Source organism: Vidua macroura, chromosome 1 (genome assembly GCF_024509145.1).
Source record: "Vidua macroura isolate BioBank_ID:100142 chromosome 1, ASM2450914v1, whole genome shotgun sequence".
Classification (NCBI taxonomy): Eukaryota; Metazoa; Chordata; class Aves; order Passeriformes; family Viduidae; genus Vidua; species Vidua macroura.
This window is the reverse complement of record NC_071571.1, coordinates 25,235,126-25,248,636: the sequence shown is the minus strand read 5'-3', so window position 1 is coordinate 25,248,636 and position 13,511 is coordinate 25,235,126. Positions and strand designations below refer to the sequence as shown.

At 40.8% G+C, this 13,511-nt stretch overlaps 1 long non-coding RNA gene across 1 annotated transcript; it reads right to left on the bottom strand.

The window, feature by feature from the left end:
• Positions 1-9,179: 9,179 nt before the first annotated feature.
• LOC128815287 (uncharacterized) lies at positions 9,180-11,960 on the bottom strand. The gene is made up of 4 exons (XR_008439601.1): positions 11,817-11,960; positions 11,462-11,674; positions 10,458-10,575; positions 9,180-10,163 (listed from the first exon to the last, which is right to left on the bottom strand). It is a non-coding gene; the product is annotated as an uncharacterized LOC128815287 (long non-coding RNA).
• Between the last annotated feature and the right edge of the window lie 1,551 nt (positions 11,961-13,511).

Sequence of the window (13,511 nt, the reverse complement as noted above, 5' to 3'; positions counted from 1 at the left end):
CTGACTCCCATAGCACCCCCTTCATCTAAATGCTGGAGTGGGCAGAGTGAGTGCAGACTGCTGAGTGCAGAATTAAGCATTTGGAAAAATACCCTGCTGAACTGGAATCTTTCTGAGAAGGGCTGGATGTGAGAACCGAAGTGCGAGGCTGATGCTGGGGTTGTATAATCTTTTTCTTTTCAGAGCTCTTCGCCATCCAAGAATTGGAATTGTTGTAATAACAAACAAATGCAGGCAGGCAATTATTTGGAAAGAAATCTAGGTGAGATTTGGACATGAGCAAGGGAGACTGGGATGCATGAGTCTCACTTTTTATTTGGGATTGAGTAAACTCAGATTCTTAAGCAGATATGATAACATGACTGTATATGCTAATTCCTAACTATCAAGATTTTACCATAAACAACGGTAGAAAAAAGTAGTGGAATAATTATGAAAAATATACTGACATTTTCCTTTTAAGAAATTTCAACTTTTTTCCTGAAGAAACAGTTTTCTAAGGCAATTTACTCAGACAATAATAGAAGTGTATTTATGTAGCTGAAAAGATTAGTAACTCTCCTGAGAGAAAACAACAGATTCCATTTACCCATCGGGAAACTATGACAACTTGCAGCTGCAGAGTGAAAGAATAAGATCTGCTGGAGCTTGTGCCAAGAGGAGCTGCCTTGTACCCCTGCTCACCAGACTGTCCTCTTCCGGCAGCCCTTCTGCAGACCTTGACTGCCATGTGCATGAGCTGCAAGTCTTAAGGCTGGTGTTTGCACTGCAGAAGTGTTCAGTCAGCACAGCATAAACTTACAAAGTGCTCTCCAAACAGGCAGAGGGCTCGATGAAGTTTCCTCTCCAGTTGTTCCAAAGTCCCAGCCAAAAATCTCAGTGGGATTTCCCGGAGGAATTGCAGATCAAGCGCAGCAGAGCTGCAGCCAAACACCAAGGCTGGAAGTTTTTGTATTTGCTGCTTTCTTCCTCGGGCTCCTGGGTTAGACTCTACTTGTGGGTTAGCTGAGACTCACTAACCCTGCTTGGCCACTCTCACCTTAGCCTTTGCCATGATCTCCTTTCCTCTGTCAGCTCTCTCACTGCAGTCTCACCATCTTTCATTGTTTGAAAGGGAACCTCTAAAGGGTATTTTTTTAAGGCTCAGTGCCTAGAGCCACTTAATTGCATGATAATCTCAGCTTTTGTTTAAAAAGAAATATGCTAAGCCCTCATGATGGTGGGGAGAAGATTGTACATTTGAATCTTTGGGGATTGTAGAAGGCAAATAAAATATCTAGTGTATATATATATATATGTTTAGTTTCATGGTTTGGAGGTGGGAGAGTAGCATTTTACAATATCACAAGACTGGCAATATAACATACTTGGTTTCTGACAGGACTGACTTTTTTCTCTTGGCCCTTGTTTATTTCTGCAGCCTGATGTGCTTGTGGCTTGGCAAATAAGTCTCTCTGGACCATTGTAATATTTTATTGGAGCATATATAACTATTGGGACAACAGCTGTAAACCAGAAGTGAATTCTTATTTTCTTTTTTGTTTCATACTCTGGCATATCAGATATTATAGCCTTGGTATTTTCTGAAAAGGCAATAAAAAGTCTTACATTTCCTGGTATGAAAATTATGGGTACAACAAACAAACACCTCCAATCAGTGGCCTTTTAACCTAATGGCTCTTTCCAGGGTGGGTGACTTTAATACTTTCCTGTGCTTGCAAGGCCACATATTTCTTTCTGATTCTTACTCTAAAAGCAGGGGTCATGTTAGGCCAAATATGATTATCCTCAGCTAGATTTTATCTTCTTTCAGTGGTAGGAGAACAAGCTTCCAAGAACTCTGTCTGGAGGGCTCACTATCTTTCTGCAGCTTTCTCACTTATGGAGCTATGGTTTTTGATTATGTCCTCCTTCTTTTTCCAACACATGATAGTGCTTTTAGATGATAACAAAAGTCAGTTCTTCACCACCAGCACATGCAAAATACCAAAGAGCAGGCAAAGGTGCTGAGGAGGGTAGAGGGAGAGGCTAGGATCCTGTGCCTCACACGGGCTCCGTGCTCAAGAATGACATTGGGAATTCAGACAGTTTTACATGTCATATTCCCACCCTGCATCTGAAAGAGAGGGTTAGCCTGTTTGTTGTTGTTGTTTCTGGTTTTGTAGATGTCAAGGTATTAGTACAGAGCAGCTTGCTGGAATACAAAGTCTTTCTTATACTTTGTCCCATCACAAAAATTGTACTTCAGAGAAACCCTTAGGTACTGAGGCATGCTAAGAAAGGATCATAAAGTATTCAAATGATGTAAAGGCCATTGTGCTGCAATAGCCAAGACAGGTGCCTGTTGTAATTTGCCATAGACACTTGAGGGGAGGTCAGCAATGACCAAACTTCATCAGCTACAGACATACAAACATGAAAAAAAAAATGCAAGGCAACCAACAGTAACACTGTATAAAACAGTAGATAACTTCTGATGAAAACATGACAGACCCAGCTGGAGAGAGGACTGACTGCTTAGCTAGAGATGATGGGGATTCTTCAGTAGTTCTTATGCTTGCACACTCTGCTACTTACTAGCCTTGGTCCTCTTCCTGAGGAAGCTTTTAAGGTTGCTAGCCAGGCTGAAATCAAGGGGAAGAGTTCATCACGTTAAAACTTATAAACTGGCACCAGGGAACCAGGGATAAAAGTTATAATGGATATACTCTAAATCTTTGTCACCCATGATGTGAATTATGCATTATAGGAATTACTATAGCAAGAACCACGTAAAGAAGTGGAGGACAAGTCTTAGGAGAAGCAGTGCAAGTGCAGCAGTGAGCTGACCTGAGCTGGTTTTGGTGCCCAATGACATACGTTAACAAAACACTGCCTCTCCTTTTCTAAGTGACCCCCATGACAGGTGGAACCCAAAGTCATGGACGAAACTAACTCAATGGATATTTTGTGGATAGTTTATATGAGTGTTTTATGAACATATATTACAGGGATTGTCCATAGACTAAGGGAATGATATCTGTGTATTCCATCAAAGGATGGGAAGGGGGGGTGGTGGTTAGTGAGGATGTATTGGAAGGTGTGGGATCATGATGTAAATGGTATGGAATGTGCTGGTTTCGGCTAGGACAGAGTTAATTTTCTTCATGGTAGCTAGTATAGGGCTGTGTTTTTGATTTGTGCTAGAAAACAGTGTTGATAATTCAAGGATGTTTTAACTATTGCTGAGCAGGGCTTGCACAGAGTTGAGGCCTTTTCTGCTTCTCACCCCACTGCCCCAGTAAGCACAAGGAGTTAGGAAGAGACATGGCCAGAACAGCTGACCCAAGGGATATCCCGTAACATATGGTGTCATGCTCAGCATATAAAGCTGGGGGGAAGAAGATGGAAGAGAGGGATGTTTGGTGTGATGGTGTTTGTCTTCCCAAGTCATCGTTGCATGTGATGGAGTCCTGCTTTTCTGGGGATAGCTGAACACCTGCCTGTCCACTGGAAGCAGTAAATTAATTCCTTGTTTTGCTCTGCTTGCCTGTGCAGCTATTGCTTTACTCATCAAACTATGTTTATCTCAGCCTATGAGTTTTCTCACTTTTACCTTTCTGATCCTGTTCCCCATCCCATTGAGGGATGAAGTGAGGGGGAGAGAGTGAGAAGCTGTGTGGATCTTAGTTGCTGTTAAACAACACATTCCTTCATTAAGTTGGCAGTTTTGTTCTTTACATTTTTCTTGCTGTTTATTCTTTCCTGAGCATGTAGTACTGCAGAGAAACAGCTCTGGTGGTTGAACAGCAGCCACAGGGGAAACATAGGATATCCGTGAGGGTGACGCTGGTCTCTAAGGGAGGTGTGATTTATGGAGACAAACCCTTTTCCTGCCAGAGTGGTGGGAGGAAAGCAGACCCCAGTGCTGGAAATGCTGGAAAACATTCTAAGAAATCTCAGTAAGTGGTTTCTTGGCCTCAGTGTGGGCTTTTTTACCCCTCTTAAAGGTACAATTTTTCTCTTAAACTGTGAATTACTTTGTTCAGGAATTTCTACCTTATGCCTTAAACATTGATGGCACTTAATGAATAAAGTGCTGCCTCTCTTCTCTTCTGCTCCCCACTTCTTTTTTATTTCTTTTCTTGTTGATCATTTGCTCTCAGTTCAGCTGCAGAACTCATACACCTTCACTCCAGGTAATCTCTGATCACCTCTCAATCTTCCTCTGTAATAACTTCTCCCTTGGAGTTCTTCATTTTCAGTTCAAAAATCTATGTGGAAAGTGACACGACAAAAGCAGGCCGACTAGAAGCAAGGTAAAGCTGAAAAGGCATGGGATCAGCTGTCTTGCTTTTGTTCAGTGCTTATTTATTAAAAGGCTCTGTATTTAAAATGTAGAAGAAGCTTCTGCAGAACGCATCACCTCCTGCACCAGATAATCTAAGGCTGCTGATACTGTAGTTGATAAAGCTGGTTTAAATTTCATACCAAGTATGCTCAATTTTTAAGTTGTTCATTAATTTTAGATGGAACTTCTCTTCCTTTGACATTTACCTGCTTGTCATTTGTTACTACTTCATTAAGAAATTAACTGAGAACTGACACTGAGTATGTAAGGATGTCTCTGTCCCAAAGAGCTTCAACTCTAGATACACAAGACAGCACCAGCTGGGAACGGAAACAGAAATAAATAGATGCAGGAATTTGTCCTATGACAAATGGCAGGACAGTAGCAGTGATGTGATGAGAAACTGAGTCTCTTAGCACCTAAGTCAATGCCCTTTTCACTGAGCTACAGTAATAACAGCAATGAGCCCTGCTAACAAGGAGGTAATTTTGGTATTCATAGCAAGATTAACCAACACACCATGTCCAGTAGAGACAACTCAGAATTCATATACACAAAGGGCACATTTGTTACAAATTCACTGAATCCTTTTAACCTTTTTCCATTTATGTCTGAATATTAGCACTTGGAAATATGCAGAACTAGGGCTTAACAAGCTCGAAGAGTTAGATTATGGATGTTACTGTGCTCCTTCAAATTCATTAAATGGCATGCAAGGTAATTATGAGTCATTGAGTTTCCCCTCCTCAGAGACAAACCAAAAGGGCTCAATTATTGCTGCAAAATCAAAGAGGAAAAAAGTAGAAAGTTTTAAAAAAAGAAGTGTCAAAAGCATAGTACAGGTGGCCTGTTCGAAAGGGACCACCAAACCATGCAGCCCTGCAAGATAAGCAGTGACTCCACATGGACATGAGTGTCTTAATGTCCAGTGATGAGAGAGAGCAGAACTTAACTCTTGAATGTGTCAGAGGGAAAATTATTATTTCCTCACCTTCCTCCCTCTTGCAGATGAAGGACAGCACATTGCTTGGTGGTCTGGTTCACAGAAGGACTGAGATTCATTTTCAGCTTGGACAAGTCCATTAGCTGTATCCTCTGTAAAGACTTTGATTGCTCTATGTGGGAAAGCTGTGCCAGGTGTAGAGATTCCTGTTTGTATGATCTAATTTTGTCCAGGAAAAACTGATTTGTGTTTTCAAATAGCTACCATCTAACTGAATTGCTTTTCTGCTAGTGGCAATAGCTGCTTTCTTAATCAAAAGATACATTTGAGAATAAAGCTTGGTTGGTGTTTTTTGGGGGAACAACTAAACCATTAGAGCATTTCCAACTGATCATTGTATGAACAATAGTGTAAGGAAACCATCAGATTTTGGATGTGAAATTTCAAAGAATCTCTTCACAAAGGAGAGCCATCACAATTTGCCTGTGAAGGACAGGAAGGACAGGACATGGCCACCTAGTTCTGGATGAGGCTCCCTTTTGTTTGTCTATTTCCTTTTCTTTTTGCAAGTCATTACTTACAATGACAATGACAAAAACATTTACCAGATACATTGAAACAGGCAGTATTCACACCAATGCAGAGGAATCCAATAAGATTTCCAAATCATGAGTCTTTTGTCTGACCTCCTGGTTTCCCAGAGCATCTGATCTGTGATGCCTAATCTACAGGGACAAGGCATCAGGGAAAACTGCAGCGTTGTCAGCGGGTGACCTGGATGACCCTCCAGTCTTCTTGCCTTACATGTTTGATCATTCTGAAGCACACACCTGGGCATGCTGCAGCACTGCTAAAAGCTCAAACACAGACAGAGCAATGTGGGGTCTGCATTTGGATGGAGCAGTCTGGAGATGTGGGATGAAGATGCATCCACAATATGGCCTCTTTTCTAGAATGAGCTGACCATCTTGTAGGACCCCAATGGCACACCAAAGCATTTTGGCAGACTTTCAGAGCATTAACTTATATCTGACAAGATGGAGAGATGGAGAGAAGGTTGCTAGAGCCATCTGTCTAGGGAAAACAAACACAAGTAGGAGTAAACTGAAGAAAATTTTTCTTCTTACATGTCCTCTCTGTGCATGTTTTCTCTGAGACCATTTGTTCAGCTGCCTGTATAGATAGCTGATCTTGAAAATTTGGCCTGAGGACCTGAAACCACTATTTGTGCCACTTGAAACACTGACTCTTCTTGTCATCATAGCTAGGATTAAAGCCTGTTTCCAAAGATGTGTCCTGCTGAAGTTGAAAGTGTTACACTTCTTGATGTCTCAACATAAAGTATTTTCCATGTGGAATTGGCTGAACCCATTCTATCAGTGATCACTGTACCTAACCTATTTACTGTGGAAAGATGACTAGACCACTAAGAAGAAGGGATACAGTTCAAAGGCTCAGCTGGTACATGCTCAGATTTCATTGTCTAAGTATAAATAACCCTATAATAAATGCTTGAATAAAAATTGTGAAATTTAGTTGAGGGTAGTTTCAGGATCCAAACCTAGAACTGCCTAGGAATTTCATGGCTGGTCACTCCTGTGGGTTGCCCTGCCCACAGAAAAAAAATAGGAGAAAAAGGCAGATTTCCAGCTCTGATGCCTGTTTCAGGCCTTGCCAGAAAGAACAGGCTTGTGGCTCAAAGACTTTGGTTACCTTTCCTAATATTTGGATATATTAGGACCTTGGGAAGTTGATTTATCCTCAGGACAAAATAATTTTTCTCTCTGCAAATGGGAGATAATAGTTCTCTAAACAATAAGAATAAAGTCTGTATGATACTTCATTAATTTATAATGACTGCTCTATTAAAACCAAATAGAGTAACAAAACCTCCAGTACAAACCTATATAGTCTTCTCAGTTTAAACATAACTTTCTGTGTCCATACTACTTCCTTGAAGTTAGAACTCCACAGAGAAACCAGACAGGGTGGTCCTAATGTGATAATTTTGGGTTTCTGGTGGCAAAAAGTTCCTTTTCTTTTCCAAAAAAAAGTATTTTTCTTAACATATTGAAAACCAGCCACACAAAACCCAACATTCCCTAAGTGTTTGCTTAAAAAAAGAGATGTACTCATAAAATGCAGATGATGGGCAGCTTTCCTGTAGTCACAAGTCAGTGTATTCAAGCACTAACATATGTTATTTTCTAAAAGTAAATACCTATTTTCAGATCACTTTTGTCTCAAGATTACTTTTATTAGTGATTGAAAATATGGTAACTTCTTCATCAGCTCTCAGATCCAATTTAAAAAAGATTCAAAGTAAATCTGAATGCCATGAGATCTCAATTTCTTTTGAGTTGATTTTTATCATACATTCAAATTCTTCTATAATTAAAATTCACCGGTTTTATACCCTCTATTCATGTCCATGTTATTTGGACATAAATTTATGTGACTTGGGCATGTTATTTATTTGTCTCTCAGTGATCAATAGGATCTACCAGGTCAGCAGTCCCATCTTAATTGCTTGGTTTATGTCAACAGTACTCATGATCCCTAAGTGGTCTTCCATTGCAGCACTGTTCAGGGCCACAGCATTTAAACATCTAACATCAGGCAAGGATGGAGCCATTATAGCCAGTAATGCTAAGGCACAAATGAGATTAAGGTAATAAATATCAGATATCAAAGCAGCTTCAAAACAGCATATATTGGAGTCATGGAAAGAAAGGATTTTTCTGAATTATCATCAGCTCCAAAGAATAAAAAGCCTTTCTGACCACTTAAATGAAATATTCTGTTTGATCCTCAAATGAACTGTTTTATTTTGAAACTGAGATTTTAAAAAATGTTTTCAATTTTATTTCAAAGTAAGCTGAAATGCATCTCAAAATAAAAAGTTGTTTTTGTGAAGAAACACCAAGTTTTTATTTTTGAAAATATTAGAACAAAAGATTTTAATTTTGAGGGAATTTCTGCTCAGTTTTATATATGAAAATAAGTTGGTGAAGTGGGACATTCCTGGAAAGTTTTAGTGTTGACAAATATGTCTTTTTCATCTAGCACAGTCCTGATGAAAAAATATTGCCCACTATAATTGGTCCATAATTTCATAAATCAGATTCCTTCTCTTTCCCAATGAGATTTATATTTTGAAGGCAAATGCAAAGCTCTCCTTAGGAGGAAGACAGTCCTCAGCAGGAAAGGCCTCTAAATATGTCCAAACCCAGGACAAGCCATCCTGCACCATGAGCTACCGACATTGCATTAATGCTGCAGGAATGATGCAACTCAAACTGGAGTCTAAAGTAATGTGACGGTTTTCTGTCAGTGCAAGGCCATTGAAAATGTTTCATATTCTAAAGTGAGACAGGTAAACTCTCAGCTGATGTCACCAAAGTTTAGCTAAAGATGCTTGGTTTCCCACTGCCTGTAAAGACCTGCTGGTGCCACATGACCTTGAAACTGCACTGCAGCCTTAAATTTGTGGCACTCAGTCCTTCTCATGTGTCAGCTGTGGGGACCTTGCAGAGGAGTACGAACCCCAGTCTGCTCAAGAAATACAAGGTGCTGCAGCATACCTATTTTGTTCTATGTAATTATACCATTAGCCTCTTAACTATGTCTAATGCAACTTACAAAAAAACTTCAAGATTTGCTTTTTAATTTTTTGGAATTACACTGATTACTTTCCTTGAAATGAAACTCATTTTGCGATAGGATGAATTCTATATTTTCCACAGATTTGGTAGCTGGTGGAAAATTATTTTCTTCCAGTGACGTGAAGAACAGAAAGATGCTTCCTAAGGATGGGGTGTAAGATACTTAACTTCAAAAGCCAAGCTGAGGGAATTAACTAAGAGTTTTGTGATTGGTATATATTGTTCTTTGTTTGAGACTCTGAAAGAGAAAGTCATACCTACCTCTTCTTCTCTACAGAGTTAATGCTTTCACAGGAGTGTTTCATGCCAAGCATGTGTGTAGGTGTGGATATTCTACTGGAAGGTTTAGAGCAGAAATTCTGTAGCAATCACACTGATCTTGCAGAGCAACAGCTGCCTTTCAGATTTGTTTCTTCCTCTTGTTCCACTGTGAAATACTTTCTCTTGTAATTACTGGAACTTATTTGTATCTCATTGTGCATAAGACTTAGAGACAAATGTTTTTATCAGCTTCTTGAGCGAAAGAAATGCAGCCAGTGCCATTCGATCATTTGCCCCATTACAATTCCTTCTCTTATCACCCCTCCCAAAAAGATTTGGTTTGCTGCTGGCCAGTCTGAGAAACACAGCTTTGATCTGTGATTTCTGAATGTGTGCAGAATGAATGGCTAAGTACTTATAGGTTACAAAATGGAGGTTAGGGATAAAATCCAAGTTAGCACACTATGAAGCTTAATTATTGTTCAGGTGATATTCTCCTGAGATGCTTTAGATGCTCTGGAGAGCTTACACTGGGTTTGAGCTCTAAATCTTCTCAGGTTGAGGAAGATCTGGTGTTTAGGTCTTTCCTGAGAGAATGCTAGGCTGATGCTATCAGCATTTCCTTTTCCTTCCTTGTCATCAAAAAGAGACATGTGTGCACCATCCAAGTCACTGCCTCATTTCTGAATCATGTACCGGTACAGGAGGGTGAGCTGCTGCCTTGGAGAAGGACACGGCTTTACAGTGCTTCTGTCTTTGGCAGCTTCAACTGACCACACTGAAGCCTCTCTCTGCTGTGAATTTGACCATTGGAGTCTGACTGCAGTCACACCTGCAGTCAGCTGCTTGGTTTTTCAGTGGAGCAGGACAAGCTTTCATGATGTCGTTGTTGCTCTTTGGATTAAGCCTCAAGAGACTTCAGTTTCCAGGACTGAAGCTGCAATCTGTCGTTCATGCCCAGCTTCTAGGTGTGTAAAAAACAAGAAGGAAGGACATACTGAGCCTCCCCAAATCCTCATGTTGGTGTGTCCTTTTTCATCACTGAATATCAAAGTATTCAAAGTTAATCCTGCAACTCTTCCTGCAGGACAAACAAGTCTCTGAGTCAATTGCATACACAGAAAATAACTTCTTCCCCTCCAAAATAGGGAGGTGCTTTATTACAGAAACTCTGCTAAACACACACACTTCCAGCAACCCACTGAAATCAGAGAACAATGACAGGGACTATATTTATGAGGTTTTTTTCCCCTCTTACCTCTTTGGCAAAAGGAGAGTGGGCGGAGACAGACACTTTGGCTCCACATTCACCTAAAAGCCCTTTCAAATGCCCGGCGTGTTGAGCAACACGGAGGCAGCAGTTTCTATCTTCATTTCTGTGTGTTGACAGGGAGAGAGGAGAATTTTAACTGGATCAGCTTGTTTCCTGTGGTGAGGCACAGTTTGCATGGGTGTAGCAGTAGTGAGGTGGATGCATAGCCACGAACGATGGCTGCTGCAACACAGGGAAACAGCAGCAAACTCGGCCATATTTTCATGTGGATGAGCTGATAGCTATTGCTCCAAATCCCAAACTGAATCCAAACCTGAGGCCACCACATTAAAGTAGTGTGAAGCTCCTGGTCTGGCTCACACCATCCTGTGATGCACAAGAGATCACCTGCACGAGTGGAAAGGTATTGGATCTCCAAAGACTTTCCAAGGAAGGAAAAGGATTGTTTGGTGAGATTCCAGCCCAAACCACTTCCATACAGGGCCTGTCAACTAGGTCTGTACCATGATGTCCTGCTGATCTCTGATTTTTGCACCATTTCTCCACTGAAAGAATACCAGTATTATTTTTCCTATTTGGACTGTATAGAGCCTTGTAGTGTCCTGCCCCTGTGAAAAAAAGGTCCAAGCCCAGCAAGCGGAGCTGGTCTAGGAGGAATAGAAGAAAAACTGGCCCTGACTGGAAGCCTGGAGCATATGCTTGCTTCTAAGACCAATTTGCCAAGACTGAAAGGTTCTGGAGGCAAAGGGATTATACCAGACATGAACCTGTCCTGCTGTGTTTTGTAAAAAAATTGGGTGTGTAGAGTACAGCTGCCTTCAGGCACGTTCAGCCTGCAAAACCTGTTAATCTTGGTAGAAAATAGGATTTACTGCCCTCAAATGCACCACAAGAGCTTTGCTCCCATTCAGGGTAGTATTTGTGTTATTGAAAATAATTTCTAGAATTACTTTAAAAGGCTTATAAACGGAAAGAAATGCTTTTCCTACCTCAGAAAACATTGAAGAGAATCTTGACCAATTTAAATACACCCACATGCATCCTCACTGAAATATTGCTGGTATTTACGACAATTTAATTTTTCCTTAATGACTTTCTCCATCCCTTTTAATGATGCACAAACAGAACCAACAGCAAAAGTTCATGCTTCTGCTTTATGATCATATTAAACTTCTCTATTCCAATCAATGCTAGATATACATCTGTATCCCCATTTCATCTGTAGATGAAAAGCAACCTTTGAGCTTTAAATAATCTTTCCATCTCTCGTATGACAATTCAGTTATTTGCATTTTGTTCAGTCAGACATATCACATAATGTCCAAGATGTAAATTTTTATGTACCTCATCAAAGTCTGAATATCTGTCAAACTCTTCCAGCGAAGAACTACTATTTCTTGGAAAATGCTGTGAAAGTGGATAAAACCCCAGATATGAATATCTGACCAGTTAGGCTTTAGCTCGCTTGGTCCCCAGCTCCCACATGAGGTTGCTTTTTGATGCTTCATGTTTGGTTCTATGGCTGTGAGGTCATCAGGTGCACTTCCTGCAGTGACTCATGGATCCATTTGGACCGGAGGGGAGGAGGTGAAAGGGGAGAAGGGACGTGTGTGTGCGTGGGTACACGCACAGCGCAATCCGAGGCACGCAGTGCAGGGGCTGAAGCAAGGCAGGCAGGCTCTGCTGCGTGGTGCCCGAGGAGGGAAGGCTGCCTGCCACAGGTGCTCTGGGGAGACATTGCCAAAATGGCCACGACAGCTGGTACCACACATTGGTCACTAGGTTATATGCTTAGGGTTATATGCTACAAACACCCCTTGTCCCAAGAGCTCTTGAAAAAGTAATACCAGCAAGGTCAGACACAGGCATAAGCAACTCCAGGTGGTTATTTTGGGTCCTACGCTTCTGGTATCCTCAGGAGCCTGTGTCCTCTGTGCCTTGCATCCCTCCTGGCAAGCTGCATCTCAGTAGCTGCTTTGCAAAAACTGCTGCCTCCCTCAGCACACTGACAGAAACCAGTACCTTTGATATGCAGGGATGGAGGTTACCACGGACCAGACAGCACAAAGCTGTCTCCACCTTGAGTCACTCCATGCACTCCATCCTGACTGGGAATAAACCTTTCAGGGAAAGATCTTGGGCAGAAGGCTTGGAAGTGAAATCTTAACTGGGAGAGCTGGGATTCTAAACAGAGAATTTGGTGTTGTGGAAGGGGCTGGAGATATGAGTTTTACAAACTTTTAGAGGAATTTAAGATTCTACTTCTAAATATATTAGTTCACTAAAAAGGAAAACAAGGACCAGATTCTGATCTCAACAATGTCATTGTGAATATGGACAATAGTACTGATTTCAGCTAATTCTAGAAGTGACGATCTTGCATTAAAACTAATGGTAAAACTACCTGTGATTCAGTGGAACTGAGAAATCCCCTCACCAAGACCCAAGTGCAATGCTCTTTCAAATGCCAGCATGTCAGATGCCAGAAACACAGCTGTGTCCTTGTCTACATCCCAGTCAATAATTTCATTATGCCCTACAGTTGCAGCTAAATCTAGCACATGCTTTGAAGTGAGGTTGTGCTCTTGCAATTATTTGAATATTTGTGAAAAATAAATCAATTCAGCTCATTCTCATATGCCAGTTGGCACACAGGACAAGAGGACTGGAAAGATAATTCCAGGGTCACAGATTTTAACTCTGCATGGTTGTGGGCACCAAGTCAAGTTCCTTAATGAAAGGGGAGCATCAAAGTGATACATAGCATCTGAGATAAATTCTCACCAGGGACTTGTAAAATGTCATTAATACATCCTTGTCTCCTTTAGCCACTAGTTCATATGGCATCTGCAAACACAGGTAGAAAACAAATCAGATAATTGATTTGTAGTCACCTTGCAATTTACTGTGAAATTAAGTGTAAACTGTATATAGATATTTTGGGTAAATCTGTTGCATTTGAGAATATTTAGCTTTTTGTTAACATTTCTATTTCAAAAGTACTCATAAGATGGGTAGATGAAATCTTGTTACTTAAAT